The sequence below is a fragment of the Symphalangus syndactylus genome, chromosome 19, assembly GCF_028878055.3.
Source record: "Symphalangus syndactylus isolate Jambi chromosome 19, NHGRI_mSymSyn1-v2.1_pri, whole genome shotgun sequence".
NCBI classification, from domain to species: domain Eukaryota; kingdom Metazoa; phylum Chordata; class Mammalia; order Primates; family Hylobatidae; genus Symphalangus; species Symphalangus syndactylus.
This window is the reverse complement of record NC_072434.2, coordinates 13048777-13069942: the sequence shown is the minus strand read 5'-3', so window position 1 is coordinate 13069942 and position 21166 is coordinate 13048777. Positions and strand designations below refer to the sequence as shown.

General features: G+C 39.7%; 1 protein-coding gene and 1 long non-coding RNA gene across 9 annotated transcripts in view; one reads left to right on the top strand and one right to left on the bottom strand.

Moving 5' to 3' along the window:
- SYT14 (synaptotagmin 14) overlaps nucleotides 1-21166 on the top strand; it is a 235305-nt gene that overhangs the window by 165719 nt on the left and 48420 nt on the right. The window lies entirely within an intron of this gene.
- LOC134731879 (uncharacterized) overlaps nucleotides 482-21166 on the bottom strand; it is a 111255-nt gene continuing 90570 nt past the window's right edge. The window contains exons 3-4 of one of the 2 annotated variants that reach the window (XR_010114562.1): nucleotides 13901-14058; nucleotides 482-12302 (exon numbers count right to left, since the gene is read on the bottom strand). This is a non-coding gene — a long non-coding RNA (uncharacterized lncRNA). Of the gene's footprint in view, nucleotides 14059-21166 lie in introns of both variants that reach the window. The other variant, XR_010114561.1, reaches the window with a different exon arrangement.

The following is a 21166-nucleotide window of genomic DNA, read 5'->3' as shown; positions in this document are numbered from 1 at the left end:
AAGAGAAAGACTGTCATCCAGAGGTATGTAATTTATCTGTTCCCAATTATGTTTTAATTACATTCATTTCACAAAGAGAATGAAGCTATAGAAAATAATACTGTCTTATCTCTGTTCAAACTAAGCAATTTTTTAATGGACCTACATTACATGTGTTAGCTTCTAGTCATTGATTCTGTAATCTTTTTCTGCCAACCAGTACAATAATTTCTGAGGAAAAAGTGCTAAATAAATAGCTTGTAAGACATAACATTTCTTTTTTTTAACTTTTATTTTAAGTTCAGGGGTACATGTGCAGGTTTGTTATATAGGTAAACTTGTGTCATGAGGGTTTGTTTTACAGATTATTTCATCACCCAGGTATAAAGCCCAGGACCTAATAGTTAATTTTCCTGATCCTCTATCTTCTCCCACCTGCCACCCTCTGATAGGCCCCATTGTCTGTTGTTCCCCTCTAAAGATGTAACATTTATATTTGAATAAAACTATCCATCTTCTTTCTGCCCTTTCTCTGTGTTGACATGCTTCTCAAATTCAGTACCCTGTATTTAACTGTTCTTCTTTGTTGCTTTCCTTCTTTCTCCACCTTCTCAAAATCTCATTGATTGCTTTTGGTTTCTGTGCTATCAGTTGTTTAGTCGTTAAAATATACCAATAGAATGTATATATTCTATATATATTATAGTATTAATAATGTTCTCTCTGCTTAAGTTTTAATATTAACTTTGTGGGGAGATCTTGTGATTGCAGTTTACTTGGGTGAGTTTGGCTCTAATTTTTGTAATATGCAATAATATATCTGTAAGAGATACACTCATAATTAAACATTTGTTCTAGTTGCCTTTTTTCCCCAGAGTCAAGGTCTCACTCTGGCAAGAGTCAAGGTCTCACTCTGGGAAAAGTCAGGGTCACCCAGGCTGGGGTGTAGTAGTGCAATCATGGCTGACTGTAGCCTGAAACTCCTGGGCTTAAGCAATCCTCCCACCTCAGCCTCTCGAATAGCTAGGACTACAGGTGCACACCACCAGGCCTGGCTAATTTTTTTTTTTTTTTTTTTTTAGAAATGGGGTATTGCTGTGTTTTCCAGGCTAGTCTTGAACTCCTGGCCTGAAGCGGTTCTCTCACATCAGTCTCCCAAAACGCTGGGATTACAGGCATGAGGCACCATGCCAGGCCTTCTAGTAGCTTTTGAATAATCACTTATTATTGTTGTCATTTTTATTGTAACTTTTGGTAAGGAAAAGTTTTAATCCAGCCAAAGAACTTGCAAACTACCATTAAAACACATTTAAACTTGCAGTTTTTTTCACAGATAATAATAGGAAAATAGAATTTTGCGTATAAAATTTAACTTTATAGCTAGTTTTGCAGGAACTGATTGAGAGAAAAAAAAGACCAATGTCACCAAAATGACTTTCTGAGGACTAAACAGTGAGTTTCCCTGAGAATAAGATTAAAGTTTAACATTAAGGCTGGGCACAGTGGCTCAGGCCTGTAATCCCAGCACTTTGGGAGGCCAAGGCGGGCAGATCATGAGGTCAGGAGATTGAGACCATCCTGGCTAACACGATGAAACCCCATCTCTACTAAAAATACAAAAAATTAGCTGGGCGTGGTTGCGGGTGCCTGTAGTCCCAGCTACTCGGGAGGCTGAGGCAGGAGAATAGTGTGAACCTGGGAGGCAGAGCTTGCAGTGAGCTGAGATCGTGCCACTGTACTCCAGCCCTGATGACAGAGCAAGACTCCGTCTCAAAAAAAAAAAAAAAAAAGTTTAACATTAAAGATACAGTTTGAAGTGTGCCGTCTTGATCATTGCATGATAGAAAATATACTAAGAGTTTAAAAAGCATAATTTCTTTCTACTGACTAGCCATGTAAACTAAGTAAATCATCTGATTATTTTGGGCATCAGGTTTCTCATTAGTGAAATGAGAGGATTAGACCAAGTGATCTCTAAAGGCCTATCCATCTCTGATGTTGTCTAATTATGCTAGTATATACTGGGGAAGGAGTTAGGTAGGAACAGAAATTGGTGAATTTTAGGTGAGTTTTGTATGCTTGATATGACATTTTGTGGCAGACATGTATTATGTTTTCTCTTCCACCTTTTCAGTAACTATCTGGGAATAACTATGTCTACCTCCCTAAGGTAAGCCATAAAATTGACTTTCCCCATCTTACTGGTAGATATGGCAGGAGCTGTGTGACCTAGACTCTGCCACTCATACTCATTTTCAAGAAACCTCGATACAGGCTGAACAAAGAAGCAGACACTGCACTCAGATCATGTGTCCTTGAAGTTGATGGTGGAGGTATCTGGTGTTCAGAGGCAATAGTAATTTTGTTATAAAATAGCTCTGCTGATGCGGAGATGGTATTGGTGCTGGGCCACTAACAGTTGCAATAGAGGAAAGTCCTTGGCAGAAAAGAATCCGTGAGAACAGCAGCAGGTTTTCCTCACCTGACCAATTCTGTAGTATGGTTTTTAGACTTCATTCTTGAGAAGCTTAACCGTTAACTTGGTTCTTTATTCATCCCTAGTCCTTTAATAAATTACTACTCCACTTTATGAGTCAGAGTTAGCTTCTGTTGTTTTCAAATAAGAATCGTGAAATAGCCATATGGTTTACTATTTACTTGCTTTAGTACTGTCTTATGCCAAACTCAGTAGCTAGAATGTTTTCAGTTATCCTTCCTACCATGGTATATATCCGTCTCATAATTTGAACTCTTATATACTCAGCTTTGTTCAGATAGCACTCTTTCTTAGTATATAACCCCAATTAATTTCTTCACTTGCATTTTTGGTACTACATTACTCTCTGTAACAGTTGCATAAAATAGCCTTTCCCTTTTTCTTCATCCTGGTTTTATGTCTAATTTCAGCTTATTAGATTTGTTAATATTATTGTATTTATTGATTGATTAATAATGAAACTCTATTCTTTCTCTCACAAACATACACACAACCCTTCCTGTACAAACAGTACTTAATTAGCCTGATCTCTTCAGAGTGGCTAGCAATAATAATAGTGATGCTACCTACACATTGGACAATTCTCAGAATATAGGAGTCTCTATTAAATCCTGGTTTATTTTCATTATTATATATATGGTTTTTGATGAGTTGCCTTTTAGGAAAACTGATATTTGACAAAGCTGTGGTGTGTTTCATCTTGAAATAAGGTTCTCTACATTAATAGATGAGCTGCAGGCGTACCTGTGAAGTTTTTTTTCTGTAGACAAATGGTTCTTGAAGTATGATTCCTGGACCAACAACATCATCACATTGGAACTTGATAGAAGTGCAGATTCTCAGTCCCTCTCCGAAACTTTCTGAATGAAAACTGTGAGGGTAGGGCCCAGCAATCTGTATTTTAACAAGCACTGTACATGATTCTGATATACATTAAAGTTTGTGAATCACTGCTTTTGACCAGCGTTTGCAAACTATGACTTGTGAGTCAGCTCTGGCATGTAGCCTGCTTTGGTAAGGTCTGTTGCTCCTCTCTGCAAAAGCAGCATGGATTCCCACTCTGTTGAACTCAGGTGTGGCCAGGTGACCTGCTTTTATCTTCTGCTCGTAACCTTTAAGAATCAGAATAATGCTTTCACTACTATGGAAGCGTGTGTGGAAATGGAGTCTCTTTGAGCTTTGAAGGAAGCCTCTGTTGCCAATCCAAAATCGATATGTTGTATAAGGAGGAAGTAAACCATTGTTGAATTAAGCTGCTGAGAATTTGGAGTTCTCTGTTACTGTAGCATAATCTGCCCTGGCTGATAAAACATTTGCTCTTCTGACTAAGGAGTACATTAACCCCTGCGGTCGAGAATCAGATGAAGCAGGTAATATAGTTTGGATGTCCCCTCCAAATCTCATGTTGAACATGTTGAAGTGTAATCCCCAATGTTGGAGGTGGAGCCTGGTGGGAGGTGATTGGATCCTGGGGGCAGATTTCTCACGAATTTAGCACCATCCTCTTGCTGCCGTCCACACGATAGTAAATTATTTCTCATGAGATCTGATTGTTTAAAGGTCTGTGGCATCTCCCCCTCTCCCTCTGTCACTCTTGCTCTCTTCATGTGACATGCTGCTTCCATTTTCACCTTCTGCTGAGAGTAAAAGCTCCCAGCGGCCTCCCCGGAAGCTGAGCAGATTGCTGCACCATGCTTGTACAGCCTGCAGAACTATGAGCCAATTAAACCTCTTTTCTTTATAAATTGCCCAGGTATGTCTTTATAACAACATAAGAATGGCCTAACACAGCAGGGAATTGACTAACACAGTTGTCTACTTCTGAAAGAATCTAAGGCACCATAGGTGTTGCAGATTCGATTACCTGGGAAGCAGACTCTGAGAGGGAGTTTAGTGTGCCAAATGTTTGTTAAGGAGTGCTCTTGGGATTCATACTTATAAAAGAGGAGATGGAAGCAGGATTGGGCAGAGAGAAGTCAAGCTGCAGTGCATGCCCAAAGACAGTCTTAGCCAACCCCCAGGGAATTCTGGAACTAAAATAGTCCTTCAGAGTTGTCCCCATTTGGGCTGAGATGGCCAGGCCTTTATACCCCCATCAGTCAGTCATTGCATGTTGGTTGCCACTTGTATTAATCTGTTCTCATGATGCCAATAAAGACATACCCAAGCCTGGGTAATTTATAAAGGAAAGAGGTTTACTTGACTCACAGTTCCACAGGGCTGGGGAGGCATCTTGAAACTTACAATCATGGCAGAAGGGGAAGCAAACATGTCCTTCTCCGCATGACAGCAACAAGGAGAAGTGTCAAGGAAAAGGGGGAAAGCCCCTTATAAAACCATCAGATCTCTTGAGAACGAACTTACTCTTATGAGAACAGCATGAGGGTAACTGCCCCCATGATTAAATTATGTCCCACAGGGTTCCTCCCATGGAGGCAGGATTATGGGAACTACAATTCAAGGTGATACTTGGGTAGGGAAACAGCCAAACCATATCATTCTGCCCCTGCCCCCCCCAAATCTCATGTCCTCACATTTCAAAACAAAATCCTGCCTTCCCAACAGTACCCCAAAGTCTTAACTCATTCCAGCATTAAGTCAAAAGTCTAAGTCCAAAGTCTCATCTGAGACGAGGTAAGTCCCTTCCACCTATGAGCCTGTGAAATAAAAAGCAAGTTAGTTACTTCTTAGATGCAATGGGGGTACAGGCATTGAATAAATACACCTGTTCCAAGTGGGGGGAATTGGCCAGAACAAAGGGGGCTACAGGCCCCATGCCAAGTCCAAAATCCAATAGAGCAGTCATTGAACCTTAAAATTCCAAAATGATCTGCTTTGATTCCATGTCTCACATCCAGGTCATGCTGATGCAAGAGATGGGCTCCCATAGCCTTGGGCACCCCTGAAAGGGTGACCTTGGGTGAGGCAGTTCTTTACAGTTGAATCAGTTCCTGAAGGGACTGACATTGAAGACTGTCTTGCAACAGCCCTCCTGACAGCTAGGGCAACAGTCTCTTCGTAGATACATAGGGAATTATCTATTGACAATTACAATTGTCAACTACAATTCAAGGTGAGACTTGGGTGGAGAAACAGCCAAACCATATCATTCCACCCTTGGCCCCTCCCACATCTTATGTCCTCACAATTCACAACAAAACCGTACTGACATTTGATTGACAGTGCATCACAGTGTCTGTCTATCATAGCTATAAATCTGGACAGTATAAAAAATACTGTATTTGATTTTTTTTAACTGAAAGGCAGACATAGGGCAGATGGGAAGAAATGTAAGAATGCTAATATGCTAATGTAGTTAAGAAAAATGACTAACCCTCTCCTATTTAACTTAGAGAAGGATTATTTAGAAAATAATCAGCAAGGAAGAAATATTTATGTAAAGTTCAACTATTCATTTTATTTCATTTTTTCTATAAATTTATGTAAGGTAAAATGGATTTTTAAGTAAAATAGCTATAGTTTGATCCTATTTTTATAAAAGTATTTCTATTCCTTTTTCTGTTAGTATATATTCATAGAATGATGCCTGCAGGATGTTTACCTAATAGCAATTTATGAATGGTTTAGGTTTATGGTGATTTTTTTTTTACTTCTATCTTTGTTTATTTCTGTCTTTGTTTATTTATGATAATCATTTGTCAGTTAAAAAATGGAGGGTCAGAAAGGGCCAGGGAATTTGGACCCTGGTCAGTTTGGTGGGGATGAATAAGTAGGTAAGTTTCTTGCTGGATTATTTAAGATAAGTGAAGGGATGGGAGAAAACACAGGACCACAGTGAAAACTTAAATTTTCTTAAGTTCTAATCATAGAGGGTACTTACTATTTTCTTAGATGTCTGTATTTCATTAAATCTGGCTCTCGCTTACACTTCTGTGTGAACACAACACAAGCAGTTCTGGAAGTAGACATGAGAGTACATGATTGTCTTGGGTGAGAAGAGATCTTCAGGAACCCCCAGATTTAAAAATTGGAGAAAAGAGAGGTAAAGTAGGAAGAAAGAGGCAATAAGAGATCATGAAAGCCAAGCATGAAGTTCATGAAGGAATAATCAGCTTTGTCAGATGTTGCTGATGGAAAGAATAATCTGAATATTAAAAACTGTGTGTTGGATTTAGGATATGGAAGTCATAGATAGCTATTCAGGGGCTAATTTGGATATTGTGAAGGGGCTAGAATCCAAACAAGAGTGGCAGTCATTTAGACAATTTTTTCACCAAATCTGGCTATAACAGTAGGAAGAAAGAGAGAACAGTATTTGGAAAGCAAGGGTTTAGGGAGAATGTTTTTGAGGTGAGGAGAGCCTTGGGTATGTTTAAATACTAATGCAAATGATTTGATTTAAAAAAAGGACAAATAACTGAAGAGAGCCGTTAATCAATGTGTTTGGGATATAAACAGAGAGGCAAAAGTGTTAGAGTATTTTCAAGGATTTATTTAAATGGTAGATCATGAAATGAATAAAGAGAGAAGTGAAGCCAGAAAGGGGATCATGGGCAGGAGAAGTAGAAAGGTTAGTGGACTGAAAGTCCCAAGGATATCAAGAAAGAGATGTGAGAGGAGTAGCTAAGCAAGAAGTGTTGAAGGATGGCAGACTGTGGTTGAAAGGGGAATGTTTTCAGTTCATATGATGCGGAAGGAGAAGGGTCCAGAGTGTGATGGTGGAAGTGGGCATCTGAGATAGAGTAAAAGGTACAATTACTGGAGAGGGATAATTGTCAAGAGGGCTAGGTTCTTAGATAGGCTGAGTGGATGCTGAAGTTACAAAAGATGATGACAGAAGTTGAAGTATAAAAGAAGGTTGAATCCAGAATCAAATTTACAAGAAAAAAACAACTCCATCAAAAAGTGGGCAAAGGATATGAACAGACACTTCTCAAAAGAAGACATTTATGCAGCCAACAAACATGAAAAAAAGCTTATCATCACTGGGCATTAAAGAAATGCAAATCAAAACCACAAGATACCATCTCACTCCAGTTAGAATGGCGATCATTAAAAAGGCAGAAAACAGGCCTGGCGTGGTGGCTCACACCTGTAATCCTAGCACTATGGGAGGCTGAGGTGGGCAGATCACAAGGTCAGGAGGTTGAAACCATCCTGGCCAACATGGTGAAATCCCGTCTCTAATAAAACACAAAAAATTAGCTGGGCATGGTTGCGTGCACCTGTAGTCCCAGCTACTTGGGAGGCTGAGGCAGGGGAGTCGCTTGAACCTGGGAGGTGGAGGTTGCAGTGAGCCAGGATTGCACCACTGCATTCCAGCTTGGCAACAGAGCAAGACTCCGTCTCAAAAAAAAAAAAAGACAAAGAAAAAACAAAACAACAACAAGAAGTCAGGAAACAACAGATGCTAGAGAAATAAGCATGCTTTTACACTGTTGGTGGGATTGTAAATTAGTTCAACCATTGTGGAAGACAGTGTGGTGATTCCTCAAGGATCTAGAACCAGAAATACCATTTTGCCCAGCAATCCCATTACTGAGTATATACCCAAAGGACTGTAAATCATTCTACTGTAGAGACACGTACACATGTATGTTTATTGCAGCACTGTTCACAATAGCAAAACTTGGAAGCAACCCAAATGCCCATCAGTGATAGACTGGATAAAGAAAATGTGGCACATACACACCATAGAATACTATGCAGCCATTAAAAAGGATGAGTTAATGTTCTTTGCAGGGAAATGGATGAAGCTGGAAACCATCATTCTCAGCAAACTAACACAGGAACAGAAAACCAAACACCACATGTTCTCACTCATAAGTGGGAGTTGAACAGTGAGAACACATGGACACAGGGAGGGGAACATCACACACTGAGGCCTGTCGGGATTGGGGGTTAGGGGAGGGATAGCAAGGAGAAATACCTAATGTAGATGATGGGTTGATGGTTGCAGCAAACCACCATGGCACGTGTATACCTACGTAACAAACCTGCACATTCTGCACATGTATCCCAGAGCTTAAAGTATAATAAAAAAATTTTTTAAAAAGAAGATTGAATCAAGGACCATTTTTCTCAAGGAATAAAGAAGAAATGTTCAAGGAATGAAGATGAAATGTCCAGGAGGACAAAATAGGAGGACAAGATGATACAAACTTTAAAGGAAAATAGTTGTTCTTTTCCACAACTTTTAGAGGAGCAATGCTTGAGAAACAGCAGAGAACTTTGCTTCCTGATCTTGAGTCACTTGGGATATGAGGGAATAACCAGAATGAAAAGTCAAGAGGGAGTGAAGTATCCTCAGGGAAGAATTCCGTTTCAATTAAACAAGGTGTTGGGAGTCCAAAGCAAAGACTAAAGTTCTAGAAGAGTTTATCATAGATCAAGAGTACCAAGGAGACATAGTAAAGGATTATACTAAAATGTCAATCTCAGTCATAATTTGATTCTATTTAAATCTCAGATTTCACTACAAGTCTAATTTAAATCATATCTTCATAGAAATGTATTAGATTGTTATTATTATTCTTATTTTTGAGACAGAGTTTCATTCTTGTTGCCCAGACTGGAGTGCAATGGTGTGATCTTGGCATACCACAACCTCTGCCTCCTGGGTTCACGCGATTCTCCTGCCTCAGCCTCCCGAGTAGCTGGTATTACAGGCATGCGCCACCACACCCGGCTAACTTTGTATTTTTAGTAGAGATGGGGTTTCTCCATGTTGGTCAGGCTGGTCTCGAACTCCCAACCTCAGGTGATCTGCCCGCCTCGGCCTCCCAAAGTGCTGGGATTACAGGTGTGAGCCACCACGTTAACATAAACCATTTAACTTATCTATATAAACCCAAAATCCAGTACTAATTTTCACACACATCTGTGTGAAGAGACCACCAAACAGGCTTTGTGTGAGCAATAAAGCTTTTTAATCACCTGGGTGCAGGCGGGCTGAGTCCAGAAAGAGAGTCAGTGAAGGGAGATGGGGGTAGGGCCATTTTATAGGATTTGGGTGGGTAGTGGAAAAATTACAGTCAAAGGGAGTTGTTCTCTGGTGGGCAGGGGCAGGGGTCACAAGGTGCTCAGTGTGGGAGTTTCTGAGCCAGGAGAAGGAACTTCACAAGGTAATGTCATCAGTTAAGGCAGGAACCGGCCATTTTCACTTCTTTTGTCATTCAGTTACTTCAGGCCATCCGGATGTATACACGCAGGCTTGGGCCCAGAGGCCTGACATTCCTGTTAATATGAAAAATAAAACAAAATACTGTTGAAGTGTTGGGGCGGCAAACATTTTTGGGGGTGGTATGGAGAGATACTGGGCGATGTTTCCCAGGGCTGCTTTGAGCGGGGTTAGGTTCCGCATGTGAACCTAGAGTGGGAGAGATTAAGCTGAAGGAAGATTTTGTGGTAAGGGCTAATATTGTGGGGTTGTTAGAAGAAACATTTGTTGTATAGAATGATTGGTGATGGCCTGGATGCGGTTTTGTATGAATTGAAAAAGTAAACAAGACACAAGGTCCGAATAATAGAAGGAGGAAAACAGGTATTAAAGGACTAAGAATCGGGAGGACCCAGGACATCCAATTAGAGAGTGCCTAAGGGGGTTCAGCGTAATTACTTGCTTGGTTGGCAAGTTTTTGGGTTCTATCCTTAACAGAGTCCTCCTTTTTAAGTTGGAGGCTGTGAGGTGAGGTGTGTTTTTAAAAGACCATTAGTCCATTTTACCTTTCTTGAAGATTGAGGGCGGTAAGGGGTATGAAGGTTCCACTGAATACCAAGAGTCTGAGAAACTGCTTGGGAGATTTGACTAGTAAAGGCTGGTCCATTATCAGACTGTATAGAGATGGGAAGGCCAAACCGAGGAATTATGTCTGACAGAAGGGAAGAAATGACTGCAGTGGCCTTCTCAGACCCTGAGGGAAAGGCCTCTACCCATCCAGTGAAAGTGTCTACCCAGACCAAGAGGTATTTTAGTTTCCGGACTCAGGGCATGTGAGTAAGTAAGCAGTCCCGGGCAGGGGCAAATCCCCGAGCTTGATGTGTAGGGAAGGGAGGGGGCCTGAACAATCCCTGAGGAGGAGTAGAATAGCAGATGGAACACTGAGAAGTGATTTTCTTGAGGATAGATTTCCATGATGGAAAGGAAATGAGAGGTTCTAAGAGGCCAGCTAGCGGCTTGTAACCTACATGGAAGAGGTTATGAAATGATGACGGAATAGAATGGGCCCGTGAGGCTGGAAGGAGATACTTTCCTTTGTCCAAAAACCATTTGCTTTGTGTCGGAAGAGATTGATAAGTGGAAGTTTTAGTGGGGGAGTATTTGGGAGTGACCGATGAGAAGGAGAAAAACTGACAGTGAGGGACAGAAGTTGGAAGCTAGTTGCTGCCTTAGCTACCTTGTCAGCAGAAGTGTTTCCCTGAGCAATGGGATCTGATGCCTTTTGATGGCCCTTGCAGTGAATGACTGCAGCTTCCTTTGGAAGTAAAGTGGCCTTGAGAAGAGTTTTTATTAAAGAGGCATTAATGATGGAGGACCCTTCTGTAGTGAGGAAACTTCTTTTTGCCTACATAACAGCATGGTGGTGCAGGATATGAAAGGCATATTTAGAGTCAGTATAAATATCGACATGTAGTCTTTTGCAAGAGTGAGGGCTCGAGTTAAGGCAATGAGTTCGGCTTGCTAAGAGGTGGTGTAAGGGGGCAGAAAGTATATGCATCAGGTGTGAGGAAGAAAATAGATTTTGCAAGTTATGAGAACTGTAGAGAGTGAGTTGAGCATAGTTTTTGATTTTGAGGGCCTCTAAAAGTATTAAAGCAGTGGCAGCCGCTGCACGCAGATATGAGGGCTAGGCTAAAACAGTAAGGTCAAGTTGTTTGGACAAAAAGGCTACAGGGTGTGGTCCTGGCTCTTGTGTAAGAACTCTGACCGCACAGCCCTGCACTTCGGCTGTGTGTAATGAAAAGGGAGTGATGAGTTAGGGAGAGCTAGTGTGGGAGCTGTTTTTTAAGGAATGGAAGGGGGAGTGGGGAAAGGATTTAGGATCTATGGGGCCAGCTAGGTTTATCTAGAACAGAATAATGGGTTGTGGAGGGGTTGTGGAGGGAGGTACTGAGGATAGGAGAGTATATGGGTTTGGCACCATGAGGTGGATAGGCAAAACAATTTGGTTGATAAGATGCAGATCCTGAACTAACTTGTAAGACTCGTCTGGTTTTTGGACAGGTAAAATGGGGGAATTGTAAGGAGAGTTTATAGGCTTTAAAAGGCCATGCTGTAACAGGCAAGTGATAACAGGCTTTAATCCTTTTAAAGCGTACTGTGGGATGGGATATTGGTGTTGAGCGGGGTAAGGGTGATTAGGTTTTAATGGGATGGTAAGGGGCGCATGATCGGTTGCTAAGGAGGGAGTAGAGGTGTCCCATACTTGTGGATTAAGGTGGGGAGATACAAGGGGAGGATGTGAAGGAGGCTTTGAACTGGGGAAAAGGGTGGCAATGAGGTGTGGCTGTAGCCTAGGAATAGGGAAGCAGATAATTTAGTTAAAATGTCTCTACCTAATAAGAGAGCTAGGCAGGTGGGGATAACTAAAAAGGAGCGCATAAAAGAATGTTGTCCAAGTTGGCACCAGAGTTGGGGAGTTTTAAGAGGTTTAGAAGCCTGGCCATCAATACCCACAACAGTTATGGAGGCAAAGGAAATAGGCCCTTGAAAAGAAGGTAATGTGGAGTTGGTAGCCTCCATATTGATTAAGAAGGGGATGGACTTACCTTCCACTGTAAGAGTTACTGAAAGCATCTGTGATGGTCCAGGGGGCTTCTGAGGCAATTGGGCAGCGTCAGTCTTCAGCCGCTAAGCCGAGAAGATCTGGGAAGGAGTCAGAGAGCCTTGGGCTAGAGTTCCAGGGGCTCTGGGAGTGGCTGCCAGGCAAGCTGGACTGTCCAATTTCCAGTGGGGTCCCTCACAGATGGGATATGGCTTAAGAGGAATCCTGGGCTGCAGGCATTCCTTGGCCCAGTGGCCAGATTTCCAGCACTTAAAGCAAGGTCTTGGGGGAGGAGGTCCTGAAGGAATGCCTGACCACTGTGGCTTAGGCGTTTTGAAGTTCTTGTGTGCTAGAGATGTGGCTAGGGTTCCTCTCACAGCAGAGGCAGGTAATTGCAACTCTTCTCTATTATTGTACACCTTGAAGGCAAGGTTAATTAAGTCCTGTTGTGGGGTTTGAGGGCCAGAATTTAATTTTTGGAGCTTTATTTAATGTTGGGAGTGGATTGGGTAATAACATGCATATTGAGAATAAGACGGCCTTCTGACCCTTCAGGGTCTAGGGCTGTAAAGCATCTCAGGATTGTTGCCAAACAGGCCATGAGCTGGGCTGAGTTTTTATATTTGATAAAAAAGAGCCTAAATGCTAACTGATATGGGAGAAGTCAGATAAAGAAAAAGGAGCATTAACCTTGACTGTGCCTTTAGCTCCAGCCACCTCTTTAAGATGAAATTGTTGGGCAGGTCGGGGAGGGCTAGCCATGGAACGAAACTGTAAGCTGGACCAGGTGTGAGGAGGGGAGGTGATAAAAGGATTATAGGGTGGGGGAGCAGAGGCTGAGGAAGAATTGGGACCTGGCTCGGCCTAGCAAGGAGCAGCCTGGGGAGGAGGGGAGAGGTCAGATGGGTCCATAGAAAAGGAAGTTTGGGAAGACTTAGCAACGCTTAGGGTTGGGACTGAGGGGACAGGCAGGAGGGGAAAAAGGAATATTTGGGACGAGTTCCATTGGGAACAGAGACTAGGGAGGGACTGATGTGTAAAAGAATGCCTGGACGTCAGGCATCTCAGACCATTTGCCCATTTTATGACAAGAATTATCTAGATCTTGTAGGATGGGAAAATCGAAAGTGCCATTTTCTGGCTATTTGGAACCATTGTTGAGTTTGTATTGGGGTTAAGCAGCATTGCAGAACAAAATAAGGCATTTAGGTTTTAGGTCAGGTGTAAGTTGAAGAGGTTTTAAGTTCTTGAGAACACAGGCTAAGGGAGAAGAAGGAAGAATGGAGGGTGGAAGGTTGCCTAGAGTGAAGGATGCAAGCCCAGAGAAAAGAGAGGGTAGAGACACAGAGAGAAGGGTTGGTGGGTGCTTGTGCCCCAGGAAAGTGGTGCTTGCCACTAAGGGTGAAGGATCAAGGCAGGCATCCCCGCAGTGATCAGACACCTCTGAAACATGGGTGAATAATCAAGCAGGCGTCCCCGCAGTGATTAAACACCAAGGGAAGACTGTCTTCCCGAGTCCGTTACCAGCGCCGGAGTTTTGGGTTCATGGATAAAATGTGTCTCCTCTGTCTCTACCATAAAAGGAAAGGAACTGAAATTAAGAGAAAGGAGAGATTGAAGGATGGCGGCAAGGTTGAAAGGAGAAAGAGGTTGAGGGATAGTGAGAGGTTGGAGAAGAGAGCAAAAAGAGGCCACTTACGCGATTTAAAATTGGTGAGATGTTCCTTGGGCTGGTTGGTCTGAGGACCCGAGGTCGTAGGTGGATCTTTCTCATGGAGCAAAGAGCAGGAGGACAAGGGATTGATCTCCCAAGGGAGGTCCCCCAATCCGAGTCACGGCACCAAATTTCATGCACATCTGTGTGAAGAGACCACCAGGCTTTGTGTGAGCAATAAAGCTTTTTAATCACCTGGGTGCAGGCGGGCTGAGTCTGAAAAGAGAGTCAGCGAAGGGAGATAGGGGTGGGGCCATTTTATAGTATTTGGGTGGGTAGTGGAAAATTAGTCAATAGGGGTTGTTCTCTGGCGAGCAGGGGCGGGGGTCACAAGGTGCTCAGTGGGGGCGCTTCTGAGCCAGGAGAAGGAATTTCACAAGGTAATGTCATCAGTTAAGGCAGGAACCAGCCATTTTCACTTCTTTTGTCATTCTTCAGTTACTTCAGGCCATCTGGATGTATATGTGCAGGCTTGGGCCCAGAAGCCTGACACTAATTATTGCTATATAAATGTTGAATGAATGGATGGGTGAATAAGTTTATAGGGTATGTATATTATCTCTGAGTTTATTGCCTCTGGTTTCATTTTTGCAGCTAATCTTATATTATTGAACTTGTTTTGGTTTTGTTTTGTTTTGTTTTGAGATAAGAGTCTCACTCTGTTGCCAGGCTGGAGTGAAGTGGCACAATCTCAGCTCACTGCAACCTCCACCTCCCAGGTTCCTGGTTTCAAGTGATTTTCCTGCCTCAGCCTCCCAAGTAGCCAGGACCACAGGCATGTGCCACCATGTCCGGCTAATTTTTGTATTTTTGGTAGAGGTGGGGTTTCACCATGTTGGCCAGGCTGGTCTCAAACTCCTGACTTCAAGTGGTCTGCCCACCTTGGCCTCCCAAAGTGTTGGGATTACAGGCATGAGCCACCATGCCCATCCTGAACTCATTGTTTTATATCTTCATCTAAATTTTAAACACTTGGAGAAGAGAGACTTTTATTTATGTGGTATTTTTCATAGCATCTAAAACATAGGTGTTCAATGAACACTTATTAAATTTATTCATCAACGTGTTCAAGTAAATCTGATCATTCTTAAATTCTTACTCAGTTTCATATAATATAATATTATTTCTTGAGAGGTGTCAGTATCCTGGTCCTAGTAAGAATCTTTTATAACCTGGAATGCAATAAGCATGCATCTCAGGGTATTTAAATAGGAACACATCAGGAGTTGTTTTATTTTTAAATAATAATTGATTAATTAGGGACATATGTGTGTACGCCATTTCTCAGTCAAGAGTATAATGCCACAGACTCTTAAGAGTGAGCTACCTTCTTTATGACTTACTACAATGATGAACTTGTAGATAGTTGTAATTTCAACCTTTAATTTCTAAAATTCCTATGTGTCAGAAATAGCCTATCTTTTATGTTAATGGATTAAATCAATTCAGTTTGATGTTTATACTGTTATTTTTATTTTTAAGAGGTAAATTATTGCTGATACTCTATAATTCAGATGTGTGTCCCTATAAGAATCATACTTTACATTATAAGGAAATACCTTTCAAAACTTAGCTTCATCCATTTTCATATTCACTATAATTCACAACTACCATTGTCAGCAAAAATCTACATTTTCTGAATGTAGATTACTCTTCTTCGTTGTAAAACAATTTGTAATAAATACTTCATGATAAACTAATAATCACAGTTAAAAATTACTACATGAAGGAGAAAGCTACATGTGTTCTAGTTCCCTAGACAACAACAGTAATGAGTCATGGCTCACTTTAGTATAAAACTCAATGATTATAGACCTGTTTAGAGACAATTATTCACAGAGAAAGTAAATGAGCATATATTATTAGTTGAGAGGAATAACTGCAGTCTCACACAAAGAATTGTTATCAGATAAGTCTTTTAGTGAAAGGAAGAAACTAAAACAGGTCATAAAAGAAAGCCTTTTGTTTAAGTCAGATTTTTAGTTTTGTAGGAAAAAAGTCAAGTTTAAAGGTCAAGTCTCATGAAATTTTGAACGTGCAGGAAGACTGAGAAAAACAAATTTCAATATGTAAAACTGCTTTTTAAAGTATTTAATATAGAGAATAAAGAACATCAAGCACCTAAATTGGGATTCATTTTGTTGAGCCATCCAAATGCTAATCCCTTTACTGTCAGCAACCAACAAGTGTGTATTATGTTTTCCAAAAATGAGCCAGAAAATGAAAGAATAAGCTTAAAGCACAGGTATTGTTTTCCTTTGCTGCTCTATTTTATTTTAAGCAATTTATTTCTTCATGATACCAACTTTAGTTGTTTGTAATGCTAATGAGAGAGATTAACAAATGTTTTATGGAAAGAGAATACTACTTGACCATTTTATGGTAGATTATAACAGATAAATGGGTCCAAGCAAGCAGCATATTCTGTAGTTAAGTACACTCTAAAATTTATTAAATTAAGAAAGAGGGGATAAAATAGTGTTTCTTATAAAAACATCATAGGGAGACAACATTCAAATTCTAAATATTAACTCTTATTTCAAAAATTATTTCTTTGGGGAGTATCTAGATTATGGACATCCTGAAAACATGCCTTCTTCATTATTATCAACATCTGTGAAATTATATATATTTTACTTTAAGGAAGCATTTTTATTACATTACAGTGTTCCCGAGTAAGTTCCCTTTTGTGTTGATTGTTTTTTGTTTTTGTTTTTGTTTTTGTTTTTTGAGATGGAGTCTTGCTTTCATTATCCAGGCTGGAGTGCAATGGCGTGATCTCAGCTCACTGCAACCTCCGCCTCCCAGTTCAAGTGATTCTCCTGCTTCAGCCTCCCAAGTAGCTGAGATTACAGGCACCCGCCACCATGCCTGGCTAATATTTTTGTATTTTTAGTAGAGACGAGGTTTCATCATGTTGGCCAGGCTGGTCTCGAACTCCTGACCTCAGGTGATCCGTCCACCTCTGCTGATTGTTTTATAATAATAATAGTTATATCCACTGTGTTTCTTGTTTATTATCTTACCATTTGGTGGATGGGTGATAATTAAATGAACAGTAACATTGAGTGAGGTTGTTCTTGAGGTCTACCCTTTACAAATGAAAGAAATAGCAAACAGAAGCAATGTTTTATTCTTTTCTTTAATCATCTTCCCCATCATGCTAATCTAAAATAACAAGAAAGTATACAAGTATGTTTTAAAACCAAAATCCTTAATTCTCATATTTTGTATTCAAAATCTTGACTGATGATTTAAAATAATAGGTGCTTCATTTGAAAAATGTTTAATACTATTTTTAATGATAGATATGAATATGTATTTTATAAGAATATATTTTATAAACTAACTACTAGTAATTACATTGCTTGTAGTCTTTCCTCTGAATTTAGCAGTAGTGAGGATATTTCTTCCAAGAGTTATGGATATATCTGCTGAGACAGTTATTTCGAGGTGGACAGGATTTAATGCTAGTTTTCCAAAGTAGTGTCCATTTAGGCAGATGGTGAGAATTTAAAGAAAACTGGGAGACACTAATTGCAAAAATGTTTTTCTCTCCAGAAAACTTGAGATTTAATTTAGAAAAGGGGCAGTTTTTATCCTTGATGTATTTATGTTCTTAGAATAGAACTTAAGAAATACTGAATGCAGCCCTAAGACAAAGGAACTTAATTTTAAACATTTTAAATTGAATGAAATTGTTTATTAGCAGGTTTCCAGTCTCATAATCACATTTGTGCTATGGATTCGGTAGAGACTTATAATGAGTCAGAAAGATATCTATTTGAAAGTTACATTGAATTTTATGCAGGGAAAAGAATAATTCTGGCCATAAAGTTATTGTTCATGATGAGCCAGTATATAAATTTCCTGATGTTTATTTTAAGCAAATAGATGTAAATTTCCATCATTGAAAATGAACATACTCCTGCAAGTACCACGTGTTTGTATTCCCAGAGCTCCTGTTAGAGTAAAATACACATTTTTAGGTGTTGATTATGCAAAGATGTTCTGGTAAAAAGGCTAATTCTCCATAGTACACATGTTAGAATTGAAATAGTAGTGCCAGCTTACCTGGGTACTTCACAAGGTTGTGAAGATTAAACGAGGTAAAGTATGTGAAAACCTTTGAACTAACAAATATTAGTTGCTTCACTGAGATAAAACAGGTGTCCTTAATTTAATTTGAGTAATTCTACCATTTTTTGTAACGATATTCTCTGATCTTACAAAAGGTGTACATTATTTTATTTCCTATATCTCTTAGAATTGTTATTATAGGCTATACCTTAGCTATTTACCATGTCCTTTTTATAGTCAGTCACTTTTGGGGCAGCTAATGATGAGAATGGTACTAAATTACATTTTTTTTTTTCTAGTAGAAAAAGCTAACAGAACTAATAGAAACTGAAAACTTAAGTTTGGTGCACATAGTTTTATTTTGGAATTACCTGATATTATAATCAAATTATACACAGTCATGCACCACACATAATGTTTCAGTCAACAACAGATCACATAATTGATGGTGATCCCAAATTATTACACGATCTTATTACTGTACATTTTTTTTGGTGTTTTTGCTGTGTTTTGTGTTGTTTGAGGTAGGGTCACGCGGTTAGGCTGGAGTGCAGTGGCACAATCAAGATTCACTGCAACCTTGACCTCCTGGGCTCATCAGCCTCCCAAGAAGCTACTGTACCTTTTATATGTTTAAAGATGCTTAGATACACAAATACTTACCATTGAGTTACAGTTGCCTACAGTGTTCAGTACAGTAACATGCTGTACAGGTTGGTAGCTTAGGAGCAATAGGCTATACCATCTAGGTTTGTGTAACTCTATGATGTTCCCACAATGACAAAATTGCCAAACAGTGCATTTCTCAGAACGTTTGTGTGTCATTGACACGTGACTATAATTTGTATAATAAAAGTTATAACATATCTAAAGAGAATAAGATATATTTTAGTTTATGGAAAGCAGCATATTAGAAGTACCTTTTTTGTTAGTCAATTTACTTTCAGTGGTATATTTCTCCCTGAAATGAAAATTAGCACTGTCCCTTAAGCTGTGTTGAAGTTAAGAAAAATTTTTATACCAGCTCATTTGTGATTTGTCACAAAATATTAAAGAATTACTAGGTAGGATAAATCTGCCATTTTAGTGCCAAAATTGTTAGATATTCAAGACCAAGTTTATGTTTGCATTTATGAGGGTTGGTATAAAGTCGGGAGCATCTGCAGTCTCTGGATTCACATCGTGGATCCCACTTCATCCCAACTGTGTGTCCTTGGGTAAATATTCAGCCTCTCTGTGCCTCATTTTCTTCATTTGTAAAAAGAGATAGTAATGATAATAGCTACCTTATAGATTTTTTGTGAGGATTAAAGGAGATAGTCCATGTAGAGTCCGTAGAACAGCAGCTGACAAAAGTGGGAACTTGCTAAATGCTATTTTTATTTGATCTTATCCATGTATGAATAAATTTAATGTTCTAATTTTGTGGTAATCTTAATTAGATACTAGTCTGCAAGTAAAAAATCACTGCATTGTATTTTTTGAAGTTTCAAAATCAGAAGGAACATACCAAGCTGGAAAAGAAGAGGGTAAAAGTACTGTTATTACAACAGAAGTAGCTAGTAATAACTGTTTTCAGGAACTAAATATAATTCAAGCCTCAAATGTTTTTGAGATATAACTTTTTAGAAATATATTCTGAGTAGGGCCAGGCACGGTGACTCACACCTGTAATCCCAGCACTTTGGGAGGCCGAGGTGGGCGGATCACAAGGTCAGGAGATCGAGACCATCCTGGCTAACATGGTGAAACTCTGTCTCTACTAAAAATACAAAAAATTAGCCGGGCGTGGTGGCGGGCGCCTGTAGTCCCAGCTACTGGGGAGGCTGAGGCAGGAGAATGGCGTGAACCCAGGAGGCGGAGCTTGCAGTGAGCCGAGATTGTGCCACTGCACTCTAGCCTAGGCGACAGAGTGAGACTCCGTTTCAAAAAAAAAAAAGAAAGAAATATATTCTGAGTAATTATTAAGAAGACTGAATTATAAATATTCTTTAAATAAATGCACTTTTATTATTTTCAGGCATACGTGGTAACTCATATTACATTGACACATATCAAGCAGCTTAAACCAGGCTATTCTGAGGTACCAAATCCTGAAAGTTTTAAATGCCCACAACAAAGGTACTTACGCCACATGTTTATTGTGGGTCAATTATGGCTCTATTCCATGTTTTCTTTACTATAAGATCCAGACTGATTGGGCAGGTTCTTTCTGAAACTTTGTTGGTTGTCATGGCAGAGAGCACAGCAAACTAATCCTTGTCTTTTAAAGCTTTTGCCCAAAATTGACACATGCCACTTCCATTTACATTTCATTGTCTAAAGCAGGGGTTGGCAAACTTTTTCTGTAAAGTGCCAGAGAGTTCATTTTTTTTTTTTTTTAGGTTCCACATATGGTCTCTGTCGCATTTTTTTTTACAATTCTTTTTAAAAATGTAAAACCTTTCTTAGCATGCTGGCTGTACAAAAAAACAGACCACATGCCACATTCAGTTTGCATCCTGTAGTTTGCTTACTTCTGATCTAAAAGCAAGTCTTATGGCCAAGCCTAGTATCAACAGTGAGGGTCAGTGAATAACTGTAAACAATATTCCATACCGTGAATTGTAAGATTAATATAATCTGTATATTCACCTTATGATTTGCATATCAGTAGTTTGTAAATAAATTTGTGCTTTTATAGTACATGAATTTGCTCTCTTGGGACATTCTCTTTTACATCTTACTTAAATAATAGATTTGCATAACAAAGCCTTTCCTAAATACTCAACTGTGTCCAGTTATCACAGTTCGTGAATCCAAGTGTTTAATTTATAAAAATATGATTGAACATGAAATACTTAAATATCTGACAAGTCATAGTATGTGTTAAACAAGTTGGCCTGGACTGGCACTGCCAAAAGAAAATGCAACAAAGAGTTCACTTTTACAGTTAAAGATAGTGGATTAGGCACATGTAATTATTTATTCTTCCTGTAATCTCCACTGAAATGATAGTATCATAGTTTACAACAATAAATGCATATATATACATTCACATTTATACCCATAAAGTCCAAATAGCTGGAAAGAGGGCATCAGCAGATGAGACATACCACCTTCTGAAGACATTGTGGATGGAGGCTGGTAACTGACTCATTATAAAGAATGCAGATAACCGAGCATAAAGTG